Genomic DNA, 24,166 nt, shown 5'->3' on the forward strand with positions numbered 1-24,166 from the left:
GCCTATAGAGTAAATGACTGTGCTCGGTTTTTCATGTCTTCTCTCTTCTAGATTCCCATATCCACAGCCTTGTTTATGTTGTTTTGTGTGTTCTCCCCCTTGTTTGGTGTGGAACACTTGCCTGTCCATTGATATTGCCCTGTCCCAGGGACTATAATTTGATGCCTCATCTAAGTCTCAGTTTTCCCTTCTTTATCATGAGCAAATCAAATCAACATATACCTCATCTCATTGTGATGATTCAAATGTAATACTGTACTAACTGAATTCACGGTAGAGCTAGTAGGCAACTTCTTTTAAATAGTATGAATATGTCTTTGCTAGGACTAACCTGGAGACATTTTATGGGTAAGGCCTTTGTTTTACCCATGTGTGTTTTTATTCTCCCCAATGTCTACTGGGGTCCTAGCATGCAATCACTCAACCAATAAAAATAAGCACTGATATAGGAAGTTCCTCTTTTGGGGTTCCTGTCTTGTGACTCTCTACTCAGCATATAGTGACAAGCCCAAACTTATCACAACATAAATGAAAGCTCTGGGATTGAGGGTCTTTTGTTCAAAGTAATGGTTATAGTAGGCCTTAGGGGTATTTTGTTGAATGTTGTGTGTAGTTAAGGAATCTAATAGTGTTTTGATTTGTTTCTCAATTAGAAATGCTACACTTAGAATTTCATGGGAAGGAGGCATTGCTTCATGGGAGGAAGTAGTGAGGAATATGGAAACACCTGATCTCTCTGCCTTCCAACTTCAAATGTGTGCCGTAAGTGAATTCTTTATCAACTGTGGAATTTAACCTCTGAAAAGCTGGCTATGGAGGTGGGATGGAGTGATGATTGGGGCAGGACCTGGTAGCATCTGTCTCTTTAAGAAATAGAAAATGGAACCTAATTAGCATAGACTGGCTGCAATTAACATATAAGTCCCAGTTCTGGGAGTTGGAGGAAGGGAAAAGGATAGAGCTAAAACTTAATGGGGTTTTGTTAGACAAAATTAGCTTCCACAGAACAGCCATAAAAATATCTAAATTATGAGAGCCTCTTGCCATTTGCCATTAACACGAGGGGACATGCTAATATTTAGTGGCGCCATGTCCTGGAAATTAACTGCAATGAAAGAAGCCCCAGAGGCATCCCTGTGAGCAATAAGGGCTTGTCCACTGTCTGCACTGTTACCACACCACTTGACTAAATGTTTTACAGAAACTCAAGACCTCCAAATCAGGCATGTCTCAGCGAGTCTTTCATGGTGCTTCCAGAAGTGTAGGGTGACACCTTCTTGAGTGATCCATGAAAGCTCAAGTTTTTGTGTGTACTCTTTGGATTAAAGACTGCCTGGCTCAGAAGAAGACATTCTGGAGTTTGAATCACAGACATTTGAGGATGCCCTTGGATTTTTGAATGCTGCCAAACCAAATGTTATGAATTTCCAGTAAATTCAAGCAAGGGCTTTACTCCTTACCTTCTTTGGGTGAAAGGATTAAACCAAGATTCCCTATCTTCTGTTCCTAAACGTGCCCAATGGTCATCTGAACAGAGATGGAGCTGTTCATGGTCTTTGATCCTTTGACCCCATTTCATCAGACATAGTTGGCTAGGTCCCTTGCTTTGGTTCCCATGGTTCTCTTCTGTGAAACTTGTCCTCACATCATTTTCTCCTTCAGCAGCTCCCTGGCTTCTATGCCATCTATAAACAATGCCCACAGCTATGGACCTCTGTCTTATAGTCTTCTCTTTGAAGTCAGTTACTTATTATTTGATTATATCTACAGGTACTTATAGGTAGATGTCTAAAACTTTAAACCTAGCCATTATTTCTGTATTTCCAGCTCTCAGCAGAACATACACTATGCAAGTCCCTACTTTTACTTCCACCCCCTAGTTCATTATCTTTCTCTAAAATAGACGAAAAGTATTAAATTGCTTGAAATTCTTTCCCTTCCCTTCGTCTTCTCTCTATAGCTATAGGCAGCTCTTCCTATAGGCTGATAATTGTCATCCCCCTTCATCCTGATTGAATCAGGTCCATCTGCAAATGATCTGGGAGCTCATCCAGGCAGTCAGCAATAATCCAAGAAAAAGGTACTAAGTGGAGAACAAGAACATCTTGGAAGAGAAGCATAGGCAAAAGACCATAAAGTCTTGCTGCTGAGGTCTGCAAGCTTACTGCTGCTCCATCTTGCCTTGCCTCCTCTCCTTTCTAGACCTAGGGTTATAGGCATTCTGTGGGATATCCTGATCAAACGATTGTTTCTGCTGCCTTGAAATTTCTGAATGAATCATTGTATTTGCCTGTGCTTCCCAACTTTGCTCATGATATCTTTTCTGAAAATATCAATCATGAGGTATTTCTGGTTATGTTCCCCTACTCTATACTTCCTCATTCTTCATATCTTACTACTCTTAGCTCTGAAAATGCACCTAAGATTTTAGATTTTCCTTTAGTGAACTTTTAGCACCTCCAAATTGGGTTTATCCATGCTAAGCTCCATCTGTCTAATTTAGCATTTTTCTCCCCCATTTTATTTCTACATTGCTCAGCCAATGTTTGAGGATTGCTGACTGTCTTGTGTTCTTACTAATGTTTAAGTCCCCCCATTTTCCTTAACCATCCTATGTGTTTTAGTCTTATTCAGATAAATGAATTCCATATATAAACTGAACTATCTCCCAGTGTATCTGCCAGCTCTAGTTACATAGCAAGCCATCCCAACTTTTCATGATCAAAAGCAATGCACATTTTGTGTATTTAACTCTTTACTCTGTGGGCTGGCTGGGCATTGATTCTTGTCTGAACTAGCTTGGCTGGTCTCCTCTGAGTTTGACCAATCACCAGTAGTCAGCTGGTAAGTTGTCTAGATGGTTAAGAATGGTCTTTCTCATATGCTTGGTGGCTGACAGGCTGTTGCCTAGGATGCCTTGGTTCTCTTCTGGGTAGTTTGTTTAGTAAGTTAATTGAGGCTCATTTTACATGAGGATCTCCAGGTTCCAAGTGTAGCCAGGACACAATCTGCAAGTGTTAGAAAAGCACTTTTCAAATCCCTATATGTAATACACTTGTTAGTGACCAATTGGCTGAAGCAGGATACTTTTAAAAGCCTACATTTAAGGGCTGTGGAAATAGACCTCTTCTCTTGTGAGTGCATACATGGATATGTAGTACATGTGTGTATTCCCATGTATAGGCTAGGGGTTAATGTCAAATGTCTTCCCTTTCACTCTTTGCCTTCTGTTTTGAATAAGGTTTACATTGGACCTGGAGAACACTGATTCAGCTAGACCAGCTGGACAGCAAGCTCCAGGGACACTCCCATCTCTGCATCCCAGTGCCAGGATTACAAGTGTGCATTACTGTACCTGTCTTTTTGTGTGGAATCCTCATTGTTGCATAGCAAGCACTTTACCCAGTGAGCTATCTTCCCAGTCCCTAGACCTCACCTCTAAATGGGAAGATCCACAATGCCACATCTTAAGAAAGTGACTGTAGAATGAGGAACATGTTGCCAGCATTCTCCTAATGTGCCACACTCAGCATGGTCTCATTAGTATTCTTTTCCTGTACACCCACATCATGGCAATCCTCGATCCCTGCTCCAGTGCCTTTACTCAGATTCTTCTTCACAAATGTTAGAGATAACTGTTTGAGCCCTGCTCTAAGCAGCCTCTACCAGCCATCTCTCTGCCACTTCGTCACTCTGCACTCTCACTTTTTTGGCATTTCCTGATCATTTCTTGAACTCATGTCTGTCTTTGAGTTGAAATACAAATTCCCTCAGGAATACTTGTCTTATCTTTAGTTATAAAACATATTTGCACTTCTTAAGTATCCACACACTCATGTCTAGTGCCGTTCAGCATCTAGGAAGTAGCAAATGCTATGTTCTGGTTATTTATTATAGAAGAAAGAGATGTCTCAGAAGTCCTCTAAAAGCATTTTTTTCTCTTCAATCCTTTGCTTTGTTTTTTGAGACAGGGTTTCTCTGTGTAGCTTTGGAGCCTGTCCTGGAACTCACTCTGTAGACCAGGCTGGCCTCGAACTCACAGAGATCCACTTTTACCTCTGCCTCCCAAGTACTGGGGTTAAAGGCATCCGCCACTGCTGCCCAGCTAATTTTTTTTTCTTCAATCCACCTTAAGTTTAAAAAAAACATGCATGTCGTCAACACTCCAAAATAGCTGGTAGCAAAAGCTCAGATGGTTTAGTGAGTTCATCTTTCTGCCTAGGCGAGAAGCACAGCCTACTTAAGGAATGCTCCCTGCCTAACCACTGTGAGATCGCTACTTTTCTCATTGTGGTTAAGAACTGTCAGGAACAACCGGAAGAAGAAAGGTTGATTTTTGTTCACAGTTTCATTCACTCATGATAGGCATGGTGCCTAGGGTGGCTCCATTGATAGGGGCAGGGCCATGTAACCACAGCAACTAATTACCTGGTGGTGAACCAGAAAGCAGAGAACAGGACTGGAAGCTGGCCTAGGCTCAATGACCTGCTCCCACTGGCTCATCATTGCCAAGGATGCCTCTCATCCCAAAGGTTCTACAACCTACCAAACCGTCACCATTAGCTGGGGACCAAGTGTTCAAACACTTGGGGTGGGGGACGTTTCATAGTCAAGCCGTAACACTTAGGCTCAGTGGAATCATTATGTATTTTCTTGAATGGTTTTCTTTAGCCTTCTCACCACATGCTCACTCTTAAGGATCCTTAACTCTGCCTTTGTTGGCTCAGCACCACACTCTCTGGCTGGCAATACACATCTTTCTCAGTCACGACATGCCCTTTCAGAGAATTCCAAAAAGAGTAAAAGTGGCAATCTTCTAGGCATCAACAGTGACCTTCCAGTTACTAGGATGTGGTGATAACCTTTCCTGCTGGTGGTATTCTTCCCTGCGATTGCTCCACTATGCTGAGAGGGGCTTCCTAAGCCACATGTAGGTTACAAGCTGCCTTCCCAATGCCTCTGCCCCAGCCAATTGTCTGTTACCTGGACTGTCTTTGCCTTTTCAGAGTTGTTTATTGAGGGCCCATACCTGTGGCATTGGAGAGGATGTATCTCTTGGGTTGTACATGAGGTCTACTATTAGAAATACATTCTGAAACCTACTAGTATCCTCTCCTTTCCCTGTCAGGGAATTTGAAGAGGAGGCTGGGAAATCCTAGTCATACTTAGCTGCTGTTTTTGTTTATCAGGTTCTCAAAAATAAAAACAAAAGCCAAACACCAAAACAACACTTAACTTCTAGACTGTTGAGGGGACATACAATTATGGCCCAAGCTGAAAGATGTTCTACTGTCTAAAAACCTGACATAGAGAGCTCTTTCTGATGCTGTGAAATAATGTACTTCCGGAAAGATGGAGAAGGATGAATGGGGACTCTCTCTCTCTCTCTCTCTCTCTCTCTCTCTCTGTGTGTGTGTGTGTTGTGTGTGTGTGTGTGTGTGTGTGTGTGTGTGTGTGTGTCTGTGTGTGTGTAGAATAGCAGATTTTGCAGTCTAAGAAAATCTTCAGCTGTGGGACAAGATTTGCATGCCCTTCTGTGTCACAGAGACTGGTATGTTTGCAGCACGTCGTTGGGGTGCCTGCGTCTCAAATCACTGGCTCTGTGCAGCCTTGATGAGGTGCCCAATTTACATATTCTCAATTTAATCTAAAGTAGGTACTAATTGATTACTGCTGAATGTCTGCACGCTCTGATTATCTGTTCAGATCCTGAGGGGGATGGGGAACTAGCAAGGGATCTTTCTTCTTTCTATGAGTAAGACTTTGTTTTCCCTCATCCAAAGAACATTTTATATGCCAGGCCTGGGAGGCTCCCCAGCCTCTCCTCACCTTTAACCCCAATTGCTGAAAATAAATACCACCCAATCCAGCACTAGTTCATTTTATGTTGTATTATAAACTACTCTCTCTTCAATTTTTCAGAATTTATATAAGCAAATATTTCAGACACATGTCTGAGTGTATGTTATTTTTTATGTACCTAGAGGCAGGATTCCATAGGACTTGAGGGTATGGATTCTGACGTTTATTTGTTGGTATAACCCAACAAATGTGTGATCTGTGCAATACTGAGAAAGTTGTTTGACCATCTGTAAAATGGGATTAATAGCAGTCACGCCTCCTAGAGTCAATATAAAGATTAAATGAGTTCAGACACATAGAGCAGACAGCTCAGCATCAAGTCACTGAATAATGCTACCCCTTCAAAGTTCTGCGGAGGGCTTGATGGAGGAAAGTTGCAAGGATTTTGAGGGAAGTTCATTCTCAAGGGGAATTTGGAGTCTCCGCCTATCCCTTTTTCAACCTGACCTACATCATTTCAGCTATTAAGACTGATAAGAGATGAGTAAGAAGCAAAATGTAGATCGTGTGGCAGTTGTATATTGCTAAGCAAGAGTCCTCCAGATGGCTTTTCCTGTCTATTGAGAATGAGGAAGAGAAACTAAGAAAGGAAAGCTAAATGTGGTAGGCCACTGAATGTTAGACGCCATGTGTATGCTAGACTCTGTTGGTACTAGCATTCATTGCTGAATGGCTCCATCCAACCACTATCATACAAATATTTCCTCTATTCTTGGGCATTTATTTTCCATTTCCCTTCCATACCTGAATTGCTGGTCTGATTTTGCTCTTGTTATTGACATGAAGGAATGACATGACTTGGGAAATGTATATGTCTTAAGTGCTTAACTCCATGAGGTATCGGGGCAAACACTCCATGCAGACATACCCACAAGTGCTCTGCCATGTTCTTTTCCTTTCTAGTCACAATGCTCTCCTCAATTCAGACCAGCTTTTCAACTTTATGACTGTTCTGCTCTAGGTTATGGACTTGGCTCAGAGAAGCTTGGGGATGCTGTCTTGGAGATGTGGCAAGATCAAGCATGAAGGGACATGTTGTGACATTATAATACCGGCCCAGCCCCTGAACCACATCTTTGTTAGCCAACTTAGGGCTGACTTGATGCTTTCAATGGAAATTCAATTCATGACTGCTCATCACTGCAGCCAGAAGGAAGAGAAGCTTCGGCCTTCTTGTTTCTCTGGGAAACTTTATATTTTTTTTTAATAGTTTGATAGATACTCCCTACCTTGGCAAATCTGGTTTCTCGGGCTTTTAGGGAAATGAGTACATTAGTCCATTGGATACATTAGAAGGCTAAAGATTATCCAGAAAAATAACCTAGCAGGGATAAGTGGAGTGAAGTCTCTCCATATTCCCCTGTCCAGACTTCAGGGCCTTAGGAAAATGGGGAACAAATAGATATTTTTTTCTAAGAGCATTCAGGACTATGAAGTGGTAATTTTGACCAATACAAATGGCATTCCCTTAAAGAAACTCATGGTAAATAGTAGAATAACTGTTCCAGTCATTTATTGCTTCAGAGCAGCATTCTCTAAGCTTAGTAATATAAAAAGCAAACAACCAACTGAGGTAGGAGGTCAAAAACTCAGGTGGGGTATCACAAGTGCCTTGTCATGTCCCCTGATGTCTTGATTCTCAGCTAGGAAGATCTGAAGGGCTGGAGACTGGGATCTTCTGATGGCTTCATTGAAACACAGCTCCTGCCTCAAATAAAATGATTTTGAAGGCTGGATCATGGTAGGACCAGTGACAGATGCCCCGCATGGCACTTGATAGCAATGAGACTAGGTTTCTGAAAAGGAACATCCCCAAAGAGAAACCATAGAGCAAGTATCCCAAGAGAACCACATGGAAGCTGCATGGCTTTTTCTAGCCTAGCACAAAAGTCAAGGAACATCATTTCCACTGCATTCAATTAGCTGCAAGCAAATCACAAATGCAAACCCATATTCAGTTGGAAGATCATTAGACACTACTTCCTCCTAGTCTAGTGAAAGGCAGATCCCATTGTAGAAGGAAATAAGACAGCTAAGCAAGCATGGGGTGCATTGGTGATTCCAGCATGTAAGAGGCAGAGATAGAGGTATCACTAATTTGAGGTTAGTCTGGGTTATATAGTGAGTTCTAGGCCAACTGTGACAACTTCCTAATATTCTGGAATACAAGACCAACCTCACTCTATGCCCTTCCCTATTAGTTGTTAAACTCACAGCAATCCAGAAGTTGCCTAGGTGGGAAGTTTCTGGACCACTCTGTGTCATTTTTCACATGAGTAAGATTAGTTTATAAGAATCCCGCCCCATGGTGTTAGGGTGAGAATTCAATGTCATAAATTGTGTCTGGCATTGGTAGAATACCTGGGGTATTGTCAATGCTCATAAATGTCACCTTTAATTAAAACCTCAGGGATGGGGGTGATTGTTCAAGGCCAAGAACACATTTCCTTAGCTCTACCCTAAGTGAGGAGGTGACCCATGTAATTCCCCTGTCAAGGTGTGGAACAGCCTGGGAACCACCAACAGTCAAGAGGGACTCTAAAAAGACTCTTCAATCAAACCCTTCATTTAATCTTCCAAACAACCATCAGAGCACACCAACCACCACTACACAGATGAGGGTTAACAATGTGAGGTTTACCCGAGGTCAAATAGAAAGGAAGTCACAGAGCAAGGCCACATAGCCAGAGTTCCATGTCACAGCCCCTTGTTCTTATCAATTTTAGTGATCTCAAGGACATTGTGAGTCTACCAAAAGGAAATACAATTTAATTAGAGTTTAATTAATTTGAAAAGTGCCCTGCAATCCTACAAAAAGGAAGAGGAGTCAAGAGGAGGTGACATCTCCAGTAACCATGGAATGTCATAGGCAGGTCAACCATCAACTATGAGAAGGGAACCTGAAGTTATTACTTCCCTCCAACATACTCAAGGGCATCCTTGATAATGCCCAATTTTTATTTTCAAATTCCACAATTAGTCATTGAGCTAAATGGTACCATTTGCTGTGAGCATTCCAAATTCTCTAACCACCACTGATGTCTTAAAACCCCTTCATTCTGTATCTTCCTTCAGATTTTAGCCCACCCACACAAATGGGCACTGGTGAGATGGTCAGCCAGAAAAGCTTTTGCCAAATATGCCTGGAAACTTGAGTGTGGTTCCTGGAGTCTATGTAAAGGAGGAAGAAGAGAACCCACTCCACAAGATTGTCCTCTGCCTTCCACATGTGTGCCCCCCAGCATCACACACATCATACACACACACACACACACAGAGAGAGAGAGAGAGAGAGAGAGAGAGAGAGAGAGAGAGAGAGAGAGAGAGAGAGAGAGAGAGAGAGAGAGATGCACATGTATAATAAAATGAAAAATGTGAAGATGAGAATGCTAGGAAAGCATTTCAAATCCTGTCTCTCTGGTATTCTCCGTTTGTGTAACAGGAGGAAAGATTGTGCTTTCATCCATTTTCTGAAACAACCCAAAACCCCCATAAATATTCAAGCTTATAATATTGACTTAAAGCTCAGTTAGAGCCCAGGCTGCAGCTAGCTCCTGATTATCCATGTGTAACTTATCCATAGCTAATTTTAAAACTCAAAATTACTTCCTTCTAAGTTGCAGCACACCCTGGGCCTTCCTGGTAGGTGCCCACTCAGAGGCTGGAGAGATGAGGCAGGGCTCACATTTCCCTGACCTCAGAAAGGCTCTGTGGCAGATCTCAGTCTAGCACCCAAGACCACATAATTATTTTCTGAATCCAAGATGAAGCACACACGTTTTTTGTTGTTGTTGTTGTTGTTGTTGTTGTTATTTTCAAATGCGGCTTTCATGATGATAGTATGATGCTCCCTCTTCATTGTCTACTTGGCTAGATTTGGAATCCTCTAGGAGTCACACCTCTTGGGTGTCTCCAGGGAAGTTTAACTGAAGAGCAAAGACCCACCCTGAATGCAGGGGCCCCATCCCACAGCCTTAACATCCCTCGATGAATAAATAGGAGGAAGGAAGCTGATCACTAGCATTCATCTCTCTGATTCCTGACTATGAATGCATTGTCACCAGCTTTCCCACACTCCCACTGCTACAGCTAGAGCTGCTTTCCCTGCTATGACGCCCCCACCATGATGAATGGTACACTCAAACTGGGAGCCCAAAATAAACTCTTATTTCCTCGAGTTGCTTTTGTCACAGCAACAAGAAAAGCAAGCAATGTACACAGATGGTTTCTGAGTACGGGCAAGGCTCCTCCAAATTTCATTTAGAAGTTTAGCCTCCACACCTAATCGAGCTGGGAAAAAGACTTAGAATTGTGTGTCTGGGAGGACTAAGGTCACTACCATCACCAATAAAGCCCTGTGAGAAAATTGCTTGCCCAGCCTTACAAATGATATGTCTCTGGATCCTTCCCTTTTTTTTCTTTTCTTTTTTTATTAAATTAGAAACAAGCTTGTTTTACATGTCAATCCCAGTTCCCTCTCCTTCCCCTCCTCCCCTGGCCCCTCTCCTCCATCCCATCCCCTTTCTGTTCCCCAGGGAGGGTGAGGCCTTCCATGAGGGAATCTTCAAAGGTCTGTCATATCATTTGGAGCAGAGCCTAGACCCTCCCCCATGTGTAGGCTGAGAGAGTATGTTTCTATGTAGAGTGGGCTCTCAAAGTCCATTTGTATACTAGGGATAAGTACTGATCCACTGCCAGAGGCCCCATAGATTTCCCAGGCTTCCTAACTGACACCCACATTCAGGGAGTCTGAGTCAGTCCTATGCTCAGTCTGGGGGTCCATGAGCTTCCCCTTGTTCAGGTCAGCTGTTCCTGTGGGTTCCTCCAGCCTGGTCTTGACCCCTTTGCTCATCACTCCTCCCTCTCTGCAACTGGATTCCAGGAGTTCAGCTCAGTGTTTAGCTGTGGGTATCTGCTTCTGCTTCCATCAGCTACTGGATGAAGGCTCTAGGATGGCATATAAGTTAGTCATAAATCTCATTATCGGGGAAGGGCATTTAAGGTAGTCTCTCCACTATTGCTTAGATTGTTAGTTGGGGTGTCATCCTTGTAGATCTCTGAACATTTCCCTAGTGCCAGGTTTCTCTTTAAACCTATATGGCTCCCTCTATGATGGTATCTCTTTTCTTGCTCTCCTCTATTCTTCCCCCAACTCAATCTTCCTGCTCCCTCATGGCCTCCTCTCCCCTCCTCTTCTCCCCTTCTCTTTTTCCTAACTCCCTCTCCCCTCCCCCATGCTCCCAATTTGCTTAAGAGATCTTGTCCCTTTCCCCATCTCTGGGAGACCATGTATGTCTCTCTTAGTGTCCTCCTTGTTTCCTAGCTTCTCTGGAGGTGTGGGTTGTAGGCTGGTAATCCTTTGTTCTATGTCTAAAATCCATTTATGAGTGAGTATATACCATGTTTGTCTTCCTGTGACTGGATTATCTCACTTGGGATGGTTTCTTCTAGTTCCATCCATTTGCCTTTGAATTTCATCTGTTTCTGTGGGTTTATGCCCCAAAGCCCCTCTGGACTCTTCTTACTCTTTGCCTTAAGTTCAAGACTCCAATTGCAGGCTTTTCTAATGGAAGGAAGCAGGAGCTATGGAAAAAAAGTAGGAAAGGGTGTTAAAGTGAGGATAAAAGGTAGGCATGAACTCAGTACCTAGTGACAGCATCATGAAAAACAGATCCACATCTTGTTCAAAGGATATCTTGAATTTGGAGAGGACAGGGAAAGACACTTGTGTAAACAAGGGTTTCATAAATTCTTATAGAAACTATGAAAGAAAATGGATAGGACCTGAGAATGTGAAGGGGGCAAGGATAGCAAAGAAGGGGGACCCTCATCTCCATCCAGGGCAAGAGCTAAAGTACATTATGTCACAAGAATGTTTAACATGGTTGCTCATGTCTCAACAGGTGTAGAAGTGTTGGTTCTATGGGCTAGATTCATCAAAGGTTCAGTATCATTGAAGGGTCAATGTAACCCCAAACTGTATTTAAATCAGTATTTGTGTGAGAAAATATATCCTGTGTTTTTAATAACTTATATGCAGTCTTTAGCACCCAGTCTGGTTTTGGTTACACAGTACCATTGTATGCACAGAAAAGAGCAGTTGGGAAAGCATGATACAAAAGACACTGACCAAGTCTGAAGAAGTAATAACCTATCTGGAAGCCACATGTGCCACCAACTAGGAACAAGTCCCCTGGAATATCCTTCAGATCAAAAAGTAGCTCGATGGTAATTCTGTTACCCAGAGAAATGTGAGAAGTTAGTTCAGAGAAACTCCTTTTAGCCTACCTGTGCATTTGTTTATACTCCTTCTGTTGGCCGAGTCATACCTGTATGTCCTGTCCCTATGCCCTGAAAAGCTACCACTCTATCTGATTTCAAAATTCCAGAGCCCTGGGATCTTGGCCTTGCCCATGTGAACTAAGGTCTGAAAGTTCAACATGTTTGGATTTTAACTATCTATCATTTAAGTGTTTGGAAACCCATGGTTTAAATTAACATGTGGCTGGGTGTTGGTGGCACATGCCTTTAATCCCAGCACTCGGGAGGCAGAGGCAGGCAGATCTCTGTGAGTTCGAGGCCAGTCTGGTCTCCAGAGCGAGTGCCAGGATAGGCTCCAAAGCTACACAGAGAAACCCTGTCTGGGAAAACCAAAAATAAATAAATAAACTAATTAATTAATTAATTAACATATGTTATTCTTTTGGCACCTTGTATGCCATTTGTGCTATGTAACCTTATTGAGCACCATAAATCATAAACTTCAAGTCCCTGTTTTTAGTTAGCCTCTTCTGAGTCTTAAGAAATAACAACCGAATAAATTTACTTCAAGTTATCACAATGGAATACAGATACCTGCATCCAGAAAATGCTTTATGGATAGATGGGCCCTTAAAGCTACAGGATTGATGGAAAATTCTAACAACCACACTGAGCTATAGCACTAGCCAGTCAAAAAGTCCTAAGTCCAGAGTATATACCCTTCAAGACAATTTGGGGGACTCAGTAGATTCCCATCTTGGCTCCATTCTCTCCATATATACTTCCTTCCCATAGACTATTCCGTGTTCCAGTTTCTGCTCACTCATGTTTCTTGGTCCTTTACTGTTCTGCCTTGCATAAGGTCTATTTTGTCCCATGTGAGATTTCCCTGTACAATCCCCTCTCGGCTTTAGCTCACTTTGAAAATGAATCCCTTCTCTTGGTAACCTCCAAGTTTATATTTAATGGAGGGGAACTATAATCAGCCGTGGTGAGAGCTATCATAGTACTGCAACATCAGGTCAAGAGTTATCTGGCACAGGCCAGAGGCCTAGCCTAGCCATGAGTCAGCTAGTCTCTGAATTAGCCAGAGACATGGCAACCAGTGTAGCTGGAGAACACACACTCCATAATAGAAATGTGAAGTGCTCTACTTTCAAATGCTGGTACGAGTTCCCTAAGCTTACATACATTACCGGGAAAGGCGAATATCAGATAAAACCCTATTTCTTGAACATCCTGCTGCAGCCTCTTTGCACTGAGCAGCGCCATATCCTATGTTGGATCTTGTGGTACAGCACTGCTTGGGCATCTCTTTACTCACCTATTGTGTCTGAGAGTTAAGGTTTAACAGTCTTCTTTTTTTTTTTCTTTTGACTTATCCTTTTCTCAGGCTTTATTGATTTTTGTTTGTTTTTATTTTATTTGTCTGCATGTGTATTACATGTGTGCCTGATGACAATAGAGGCCTGAAGAGGATATTAGATTCCTTGGAACTGAAGTTACAGATGGTTTTAAGCCACCATCTGCATGTTGGGAACTGAATCTTGTTCCTCTCTGCAAGAGCTCTTGACCAATCCCTCATTTTCCCACTAAAATTTCTCTCTGCTTGAATTTGTGGTTGTTTGATAGGCCAATGATTTCAATGTTTCTGAATCCAAACCACAGTTGACAGTGAAGTGTTTCACTCAGTAAGACTCACTCAGAAAAGAGGAATTATGCAGCAAAATTCAAATGAAAAAAAATGTGATAAGTGGACAGGTACCTGAGATGCTGAAACCAACTAGAATGTAGGTATCAATTGTGATATTTCACCTTTTATTTCTCTTTCACTAGAAATATTAGAAAACTACTTTGAAGTCATCCAAATCTAGGACATGTAGATACTTTTTCAGGCAGGGCTTGGATTTCAATTTAAGTCTACACTACTTAGTGGTTGTTCTAAGACTTTCTTCACCCTAGAAGAGAAAAGGAAAGCTGTAAAATTCCTTGATGAATTCATTCATATTGCTGGAATGCTAAAACAGACACAATTGTATTTATCCTCCGACTGACCAGGCTAACATGTCTCATCCATGAAGTCACTTGTTCATCAATCTGTTGAAAGCCTTCTGTAAGATCATCACTGTGGTACGGGTATTAAAATGAAAGAGGCTGTTAGTTAATTTTCCATTGCTATGGCAAAATACTAGATATAATTAAATTAATAAGGGAAGAAGTTTATTTTGCTTTGTAGCTTCAGAGGTTTCAGTCTCAGATACTTGGATCCACTGCCTGGGGCTATATCCACATTAGTACATTACAGTGGGAGCACATAGCAGAGGATCCATGCTTACCTCATGGCACCAGGAAGCTAGAAATAGACAGGAAGGGGCTAAGGTCCCAATACCATCCCCAGGACAAGTTTCTTGTACTAGACTCTACCTGTTAAAGTTTCCATCACTTCCCAATAGTACCAAGTTGAGCACCAAGCTTTTATAACACACAGGCCTTTGCTGAACACTCATAATCCAAGCTACAGCAAAGAGGTACTACTGTTCACAAGAAACTTAAAATGCAGGGACCTGGACAAGTACAAACAAAATGATGATGGAACATCTAACATGAGTTAAAGGGAGACCATCATCGTGCCGTCTTCTAATGGAATGTTTTTTTTCTGTGTATGAACCCTCTGATAATACTATCAAGAAAGACATCATGACCTCACAAGCAGACAAGCCTCACCAAGCTCCATTAAATGAATGATCACGTTTTAGTGATTACGTGTTATTCTTTTCAGCTTTCTAGAAAGCTGAAGACATGCCCATGGACTAATGGGATCTTTCCTGAAACCAGAGCTCATCCCCAAAAGGATGAGCCCTGACATAGGGAACTGGAATTTAAGGAGAAGCCTTGATCAGGTAAGAGACAGCTGGACCTCTCATTTTCCTCAAGGCTCGGAAGCATCTGGCCATGTGAAGCATGAGTCTGAAAGGTAGATTTTGGAGATTGGAAACAAGCTAAGAAGTCCAAGAAAAGAGCCTTTCTGAGCCCTGGGATAAGAAAAGGCAAGGTCTTCAGAAAGCTACCCATGCATTTCAGGCCATATCACCTGCATGGCATTCCCTGCTGACTACCCTTCACCTCCAGTCAGTATTCCTCAGGGAATTGCTGGGAACCTTCTGAATTAGAGTGTCCCAGGACATGGGGCAAACAAGCACCTCCATGAGTACCACCTGGGACCTATATTTCCAAATCAGAATGGAAAGTGAGTTAGAATTTAAACCTTGTAGGCATTCTTAAATTTGAGATTCCTAGGTCTACTCATCAGTGAGGTATTTTGTGAAAATTTAATATGGCTCTCATTATGTTGAAATACTCAACCTTGCACGAATGGATTTATTGCAAGGAATGGAAGCTCACTGGAGTTACCGCAGTGGTTCTCAAACTTAACTGTATATGAAAATCATCTGAAGGGTATGTTAAAAAATGTGTGGGTATGTTCCTATAATTTCTGACTTAGTACATCTGAAATAAAGGCCCAGGATTTGCATTTCTGACAAGTTGCCTAGCAATACTGATGATGTCAATAAAGGGCAAAAGACTAATGATGGCATTTTTAGAGAAAACATGGGTCTCAGCCATAAGGGCAAGAACATGAGATCATCTCTATAGAGATCTAGATTCTGGAATTTAGAACAAGCAGGATCTTTATAACTGGGAATGGGGTTATCAAAGGCCTGGTTACCATTACTATTGTATTGTTCATCCTCTAGTTTTCTTCATTCAGTGATTTTCTAAATTTTCTAAAAGTTAGGGTGGTAGCTACACAGGTATAAATATGAGGAAGAATATTCATGTAAAAAGTTGGGGCATGGCAGCTCATACCCTTAATCATGATGATGGAGAGATTGGCATCTCCCAGAGCATTGCTAGCCAGCCAGTCTAGCTGAACTGGCAAGCTCCAGATTCAGTGAGAGACCCTGTCTCAAAAATCAAGGTGGACCATGATACTCAGAGATCTCTGGTCTCCATACTCATGTGCACATGTGCCCACATGCATCCATGTTCATGCATGTGCATATACACATGCAAATTAAAAATTAAAAATATAGACAGATGAGAAACTGCTCATAGTCTCAGGTCAATCCTAGAAAACCAAGTTGGCTCCACATACAGAACATGGGTGTTATTCTTTGCTAACAAAGTGCAGCTTCAGAGAAACTTGTTTAACAATAGAGGTTATATTGTATTTATTTTCACACTCATACAGCTTAGAACATTCATTGGGTTATAATTAAGATTGTCTACTGATCTCTTGTGAGAATAAAAGACTTTGTTACATCCATATCACTATCTTGAGTATATTCCACAAGCTCATATTCCCTACAACTTACTTATTCTCATCATTATTGATGGAAATGATAAATTTCCATGAAATGTTGAACTGCTTCTGTTGGAAAGTGAAGTGTAGTCTAAATTCATTTAGGGCATCAATTCAGAAGAAGCGTGCATTGTTTGCAGATCTGTGTCTGCTTTGTGCACAAATATCTTTTATACTGAGGCTGCTTTCTTTCATCATGGGACCTTTCCTGTATTTGTGGCTCTGAGAAAACACAGTACAGGGATCCAGTGTAGACCAAGCTCTCTTTTTGTTGATGTGTTATGCTAAAATTTCCATTAGGTTTTCCCTCATCGCTGATATGCACAGACTAAATTTTATCATTTTTTCAAAGCAACTAAGGAGTAGCTTGGGACCAAAATCATTTTGCATAAGTAAGGTGACCAACTCAGGGGTAAAAAGAACATTCTTGCCATATAAAAAGAACATTCTTGCAAGCATGATAATAGTCATATTTGGAGAAAATTAAAGATTTAATAGAATGTAAAAGAAAGGATTCAGCAATGTCCATATAATATCTAACCTGAACAGAGACATTATGATAGGAGAATGAGAAATGGCTCAGTTGGTTTTCATGCATACATGTGATAGAAGAGCCATGGCTCAACAGTATCTGTTTGAGAGCTTGGGTTTACATAGTTTCCAACTTGTTTCCAGCTCCAGAGGAACATTCTACTCTTTCTGAGAAGTCTTCCCTATCACAATCAAAGTGATCTTTTACTAAAACTCATCACTAATACATATATATGTGTGTTATGTAGTGTGGATATCATATATGTGCATATATACATATGTGGTAGTTTGAATGTAATTGGCCCCCCATAAGCTCATAGGGAATGGCACTATTAGGACGTGTGGCTTTGTTAGAGTGGGTGTGACCTTGTTGGAGGAAGTGTGTCACTGTGGAGGTGGGATTTGAGATCTCGTATACACTCAAGCCAGGCCCAATTTCTCAGTTCACTTCCTGTTGCCTTCAGAGAAAGATGTAGCACTCTCAGCTCTGTCTTCAGCACCATGTCTGCCTGCACACCACCATGTCCTGCTGTGATGATAATCGATTAAACCTCTGAAATATAAGTCACCCCAATTAAATGTTTTCCTTTATATGAGTTGCTGTGGTCATGGTGTCTCTTCACAGCAATAAAACCTAACTAAGACAACATGTGTATGTATATATGTGTATGTATATATGCCATAGGCACATATATACACACATAGTATATACATAGTATTTCTCACAATCGACTATGAAACTGTGTGGCCCTGCATGCCTTCACTTATAGGCAGTTTTGAATTAAGGGGTAGAAGCACAGACCATATAAAAGCTTCTAGTGTATTTCATTATGGATGCTAGAAGGCACCTTGGAGCTCCCTGGTTTCTGTGGTATGAAGACAGAAACCCTAACTTTTGCTCAAAGAACTGTGGTATAAGGTCCCACCACTGAAGCCAATGGTTCAATAAGTTTATCACAAGTACTGTATCTGCAGAATGATTAGCAGTTTCTCAGGAAAAAATTTTTAAAGGTGATCAGAGGCCAGTTAGGCAGGCCTTTCATAAATACCTTCAGTTTATGCTAAATGAACAGTGCTTCAACAAAAGTAGTTTATTAACCTCCTTCTCTAGTCTCAGTTTTCACATTTACTCCACTTGCCTTCTTTCAATCCCTTCTCCATCTTTTCCTACATTATTTCATTTCTCTGGGGCTGCTTTGATCATAATCTTGTCAATTTACTAGTCCAGTTTTTCTTCTAGCTTCCCTTCCCCTTGCCTGTTTTTTTTAAAAAAAAAATTTCTGGTTCTTCACTCTTCCTTGACCTTAATTAATATAGTATGAAGCAAATACACTTGGGTATAGTTACTTTATGACATTCTGTGAATTTTAACTTGTTTCAGATATTGTACATTTTGGCTCTAGTCTATCTGTGGTGGTTTGAAAGAAAATGGCCTCCAAAGGGGATGGCACTATTAGGAGGTGTGACCTTGTTTGAGTAGGCACGGTCTTGTTGGAGGAAGTGTGTTACTGTGGAAGTAGGATTTGAGATCTCATATATGCTCATGATACCACCTAGTGTCTCAGACCACTTCCTGTTGCTTTCAGATCAAGATATAGCCACCAACATATCTGTCTGCATGCTGCTATGTCCCACCATGTTGATAATGGACTAAACCTCTGAAACTATAAGCTGCCACCTAAATTGAATATTTTCCTTTATAAGAGTTGTTGTGGTGTCTCTTCACAGCAATAGAAATGCTAAGACACTATCTAGCATCTATATGTCTGTGTGTCTGTCTGTCTGTCTATCTATCCACCTATCATCTATGAATTAATATATTGGTTGTTTGAGATGGAGTCTTATATAACCCAGGATGGCCTCAAACTCACTAAATAGCCAGATGACTTTCAACTTCTGATTGCTGGAATTACAGATGTGTACCACCATTCCCAGTTTATGTAGTGCTGATGATCACGCCCAGGAGCTCATTCATGCTAATCAAGTACTCTACCAACTGAAGTAAGTCCTCGGCCCCTCTTAATTATTGGGTATACTGAGAGTCCCCTTTTCATATACCACAAGCATACTTTCCTTTAAGTTTCTGAGCACAACAGTAACAGCTACTCGAAATCCTTATTTGATAATTCTAACCTGTAAGCTATCTTGGGCTTAATCTTCATTGATTTTCTTGTCTCTTAAGAACAATTCCTATTTTCCCAGTTCTTTAGACACTGAGTAATTTTTAATTATATTCTGGGCATTAAGAATAGTATGGTGGTTCTGAATTCTGTTATATTCCTCCAAAGAGTGTTACTCTTTTCAATCAGGCAGATAACATGGTTGATGTCAAATGACAGATATTGTTTCTTATCCTAGTTCTTTTGTTCTTTGTGGGTTTCTTTGAATGTTCTGTGTGTTTATAATTAAGGGAATAAAACGAATCTTTTCTCTGGGTCACTCCTTTTAGGGTGCTGTTCTCCTTTCTAGTGGCTCCATGGCCAGATTATTTCAAACTCTCAAGACTGCAAAGACTGGGTTTTCTACAGAAAGTTTAGCAATTCCGTACAGTGTCAAATGTAGTTTAACAACCCCAATTACAACCTACAATAATCCTGTATTTTCTCTTCTTCCTGAGGTTGATTTCCCTGTAGGAGGAGCATGTTTTCACTCCCTCTTCAGAGTCTTCAGGTAGCTGTTATTTGTATTTTCTTCACAGTTAATAGCTCTGATCTATGGCAGTTTTAGTCCAGTAGGAGCTTACTCAGCCATACTGGGAGTAGGACAGCTTGTTTTTTGAGATGATGTGAGATCAACCTTTCCTATAGCTCTATCTAAGAGAATGCTAATTTACATTGCAGGTCAGAGCCTTTGATTGATTTTTCTGTGTGAGCCAATGACCTTCAATAGAGAGATACTGCTATAGCCCAGTCGTAGGGAAGAATGTGACATAAAGCTTCTTCCCATTTATTCAACAAAATTTATTGTCCTCCCATCGAGAGAAAAACATTGGGTTGCCTATCCCAGTTGTATAGGGGGCATCCTTGAGCTTTCGGAGATGGGGGTAGAACTGACTACCAAAAAAAAAAAAAAAACAAAGAACAGGTACAATAGAAAAAAAGACATATTTGAGGACTGATTCTGTATTGAGCCTTGTTTTATGAATGCTCTCTTCTTTACCCCTCACAACCCTGCCAAGTAGGTGCCATTGTCCAGTCTTTAATAAGTGAGTGAAGTTCAGAGGCAGCACAGCTGGTGATTTTCACAAGGTTGTAATTACAAAGGGGTTCATTGCTTAAAACAAAACAAGTCCCACACAGGTTGGCACCTTACCACGTTCTCAAAAAATAATATTATTACCAATAATAAACAGGACAACCTGAGTGCCACTTTTCCTCTCAGCAAAAAGGGATTGTGACTCAGTACAGCTCCCAACTTTTGACTGACAAGGTTCTATAAATGCTAAGTATAGTTTTCTATTAAGATTGAAACCTATGAGAAAAAAGCTGTGGGCTGACCCATCTTCAAAGTGTCCATTTAAGATTATTTTCTGTCAGCCAGGTGGCTAATGGGCTGTGTTAGACAATGGATAGATATTGTATTCTGTCTGAAACCATAGAATTGGAGAAAAAAGAGCAATTCCGCATTTATTTGGCTTGTCTACTGCCCGGGAGCCCAAGCTGCTGAGAACATTTATTTCATCTTAAGAAATGGATGGCACCTCCCTGTTTCAGGTGGGAAGAAAACCTCTGCTCTGGCCTCAGTGTGAACAGGGGCATTGGTGATAGAATAGCCAGTGTAAGTCACTGTCCCCACACTGGGCAAAAATAGTGAAAGCATTTTGGGGGCAATTCTAAGGGAAAATGTTCAATTAATCGTAGGTTTATCTAATGTTGGATTTTAAAAAAAAATATTGACTGCTTCATGTTTTACAGAGGGAACTCACAGACAATGGAAAGTAAGCCCCCTACTGAATTGAATAATGACTCTGTTAAGAGATGGGAACACAAGAAGAGATGTTTAAAGCACAGCTGGAAAGAGAAAGTAATAAGGCTGAGTTAGACAACAGACAGTCGCAGCCTGGGCTGACAGTTGGAGCTATTGGGAGAGCACTGGTTTTCAGCCCCCAACCAACTTGTTCATGGAAGCACTATGGCTGAGAAAGTGGAGCCTTCCCTTCAGTTCTAGGGAACTGTGATTTTTCTGTGATTGTCATTTGTTTTTGGAGACCTCACCCTACTCTTTCTGAGCCTGTGCTTTTCTGTGTGGCAAGGCAGTTGGATTGGGTCATCTTCTTAAAGCTTTCTTGCTTAAACTGTTAAACATTCAAGATTCTCTCTCTTTCCTTCTACCCAGGTTGTTTCCACTCCATCCAAGAAGCCATATGGAATGCAAAATTGTATAACAGTGGATGAGATACTTGAAACTTTTTAATTAAAATTAGAACAAATCAAAACTAGAAAGTAGATGACAGGTGACAGGTATGAATAGACTTTGAACTACTCTCTGAGTACAAACTTTCCTGCACTTTCATGTGAAACTAACAGTTCACTTTAAATATCTACAATGAGTTCTGACAGAGAAGAGCAGATAGCTCAAACAATGAAGGTCAGCAACTAATGCCCAAATCCCACTGCTTTATAATGTGCTCAAAGACAGCCTCAGATGCATGAAGAGGAACAAACACCTTTATCCCACCCATGACCCTGACAGTAGCAGGCCAGGCTAATGGTGGACATGGCTGGTATCCAAAGGTCAAACAGACCCAGAGAAAAGGACACATAGTTTGGGGGAATTGTGGTATGACCCTGATGGAATAAACAGTTCAATTTCAAAGGTACAATGTGCAGAGATCATGGATTGCTTTTGAACCATATATAGCTTTGAGATGTTTGGGGGGTAAAGGAAATATAGGTACAATAGAGAGGAGTAAGGTTGCCCATTTTGTTGTTTCCCAAGGAAGTAGCATAATAAAGAATGTTTCTAGAAACTAACCCTTTCCCTGTCTACAATTTCTGATTTTCTTAAAGTTGGGTGGATTCCTTTTTCACCCATATATTCAATAGTAAATTAATCAACAGGCACTGACTAGAAGTAATCATGGATGGTAGACAAAGAAAAGAGATGGAGGAAAAATAAAAAAGAAGCAAGGAAAGTGGTGAATCTAATAATGGAATATGGATTTTCCTTATAGTGTAAACTTCTCTTTCTATTCTGTTAAAAGCAAGTATTGAGATTATGATGCAGATCCAATGTAGCTCAAATGAGGAAGTAGGAAAAGTAAAACTGGAAAGAGAAGCTAACAAAAGATATGTTAACCGGAGCAAAACCCCTAGGAGTCCCTCAGGAAGTGTGTACAATACCTGCATTGGTATCCTAAGACTGCCGTAACAAATGACCACAGATTTAATTGATTAAAACAATATATTTTCTCCCAAGGCCTGAAGCCAGGAATCTGAAACCAAAGTGTTGTCAGGCTTTGTGCGTTCTGTAGAGTCTGATCAAGAATCTATCCCAAGACCCCATTCTGGTTCATCCTTGATGCTTCTTGACTTATAGATACAATACTTCATTTTCTACCTCTGTCTTCACATTACTTTCTCCATCTCTTCTTCACTTATCCTCTCTTGTAAGGAGAGTTCATATTGGATTTAAGGTCTATTCTGGTACAGGATGATCTCATCTCAACAGCCATAACTCAATTACAACTGCAGTGACCCTTTTTCCAAATAAGGTCACAATCACAGTTTCCAAGTGGACCTATGTTTTAGTGAGTCACCATTAAATCAACTACAGAGACCCTTAAAACATGTCTCACAGGGAAGTTGAAATATGAGGTCCACAGATTCTGATACTCCATTCCCTTGGTAGTCTGAAAGGATATCAAATCCTGAGCCTGGGCTGAGGAATCTTTGGTGCTAGAGAAATCCCTGGGGCCTAGAAAAGAGAGGTGCTGGTCTTTCAGGGAAGAAACAGCACCACAATACATATGGGTAGGGGCTGATAACTCCTTTTCCAGAGATCTGGCTCATAAGGGTATTTGTGAATAAGGACATCAATACTACTGCATGAAATAACAGCTCCAAGTTGACAGGAGTGGATGAAGACAATGCAAAACCTGGGGCAAGGCTGAAGAGAGCATTCAGGCTAGATGAACAGTGGCACTGACATTTGCACAGTCTAGTATATGGTCATGAGCTACCCAGCAACACTGAACCCACAGAAGTGAAATAAAAAAAAAACTACTCTGGAAAGAACATCCAATAATCCCATGGGATCTCCTTGTGTTTGCTCTCAGAACTCCTCAGGTGGTTCTCAGACTTCAGAGCCTAGCCACTGAGGTGGGGACACACACACACAGCCCTAGGGAGGGATACAGAATACCTTGGTCCCACAAAAAACTGAAAGCCAAGTTCCACTACATAAAAGAATGTAGTTTTGCCTCTGTCAGGACATTGGCAGACTAGAGGTTGTTTTCCTCTGCTGGTGGATCTGATAGGTAGAAAGAACTGGGGGGTAATATTCCAGAGAGCCCTGAACTAGCACTGTTTAGACTACATGGGTTTACTTAATTTAACTGCTGATACCAGCTTAAAGTTTCCAACATATGGTGTGTAGACAGTCATAATCCAATAATACTCTTTTGTAGTTCCAATGTAAGGAGCCTAGAAATGCATTGTTTGTGCCATATCTACAATGTTGCATTAGTAGAAATACACTTCAACATGTGTAGTAGTGAAACATGGCAGATTATTTCTAGCTCCAAAGCAGGTGTCTCTAAGGAATGGGAGATTTCAATGTAAGGATTCAGAAAACTAGGCTCTTTATAACTTGTGGCTGGACTATTTTCAATGCATAGTTCCAAAGACATTCATTATTACCAAGCTAAGATTTAGGACAACAGGGTAGAGATTCACCATAGGCAGTTTGTGAGGATCTGGCCCATGAGTAGGAAGCATCACTTCTCTTCTGATCCACTGACTGTACCTTAATCATGACGGCTTGCCTGACTGCAACTTTATATACTATACTATACTATACTATACTGTCTTATTTAGGTTTTCTATTGCTGTGAAAAGATATCATGGCTATGGAAACTCTTATAAAAGAAAACATTTAATCAGGGCTGGCTTACAGATTCAGAGGTTTAGTCCATTATTTTCATAGTGG

The 24,166-nt window shown here is 41.1% G+C and overlaps 1 long non-coding RNA gene across 3 annotated transcripts in view; it reads left to right on the top strand.

Moving 5' to 3' along the window:
- The window catches only part of LOC103161216, a 56,112-nt gene that overhangs the window by 14,482 nt on the left and 17,464 nt on the right, over positions 1 to 24,166 (top strand). For all 3 annotated transcript variants that reach the window (XR_003488472.2, XR_004771473.1, XR_003488471.2), the window contains 2 exons: positions 654 to 762; positions 1,202 to 1,430. This is a non-coding gene — a long non-coding RNA (uncharacterized LOC103161216). The remainder of the gene's footprint in view (positions 1 to 653; positions 763 to 1,201; positions 1,431 to 24,166) is intronic.

This window comes from Cricetulus griseus, chromosome X, assembly GCF_003668045.3.
Source record: "Cricetulus griseus strain 17A/GY chromosome X, alternate assembly CriGri-PICRH-1.0, whole genome shotgun sequence".
NCBI classification, from domain to species: domain Eukaryota; kingdom Metazoa; phylum Chordata; class Mammalia; order Rodentia; family Cricetidae; genus Cricetulus; species Cricetulus griseus.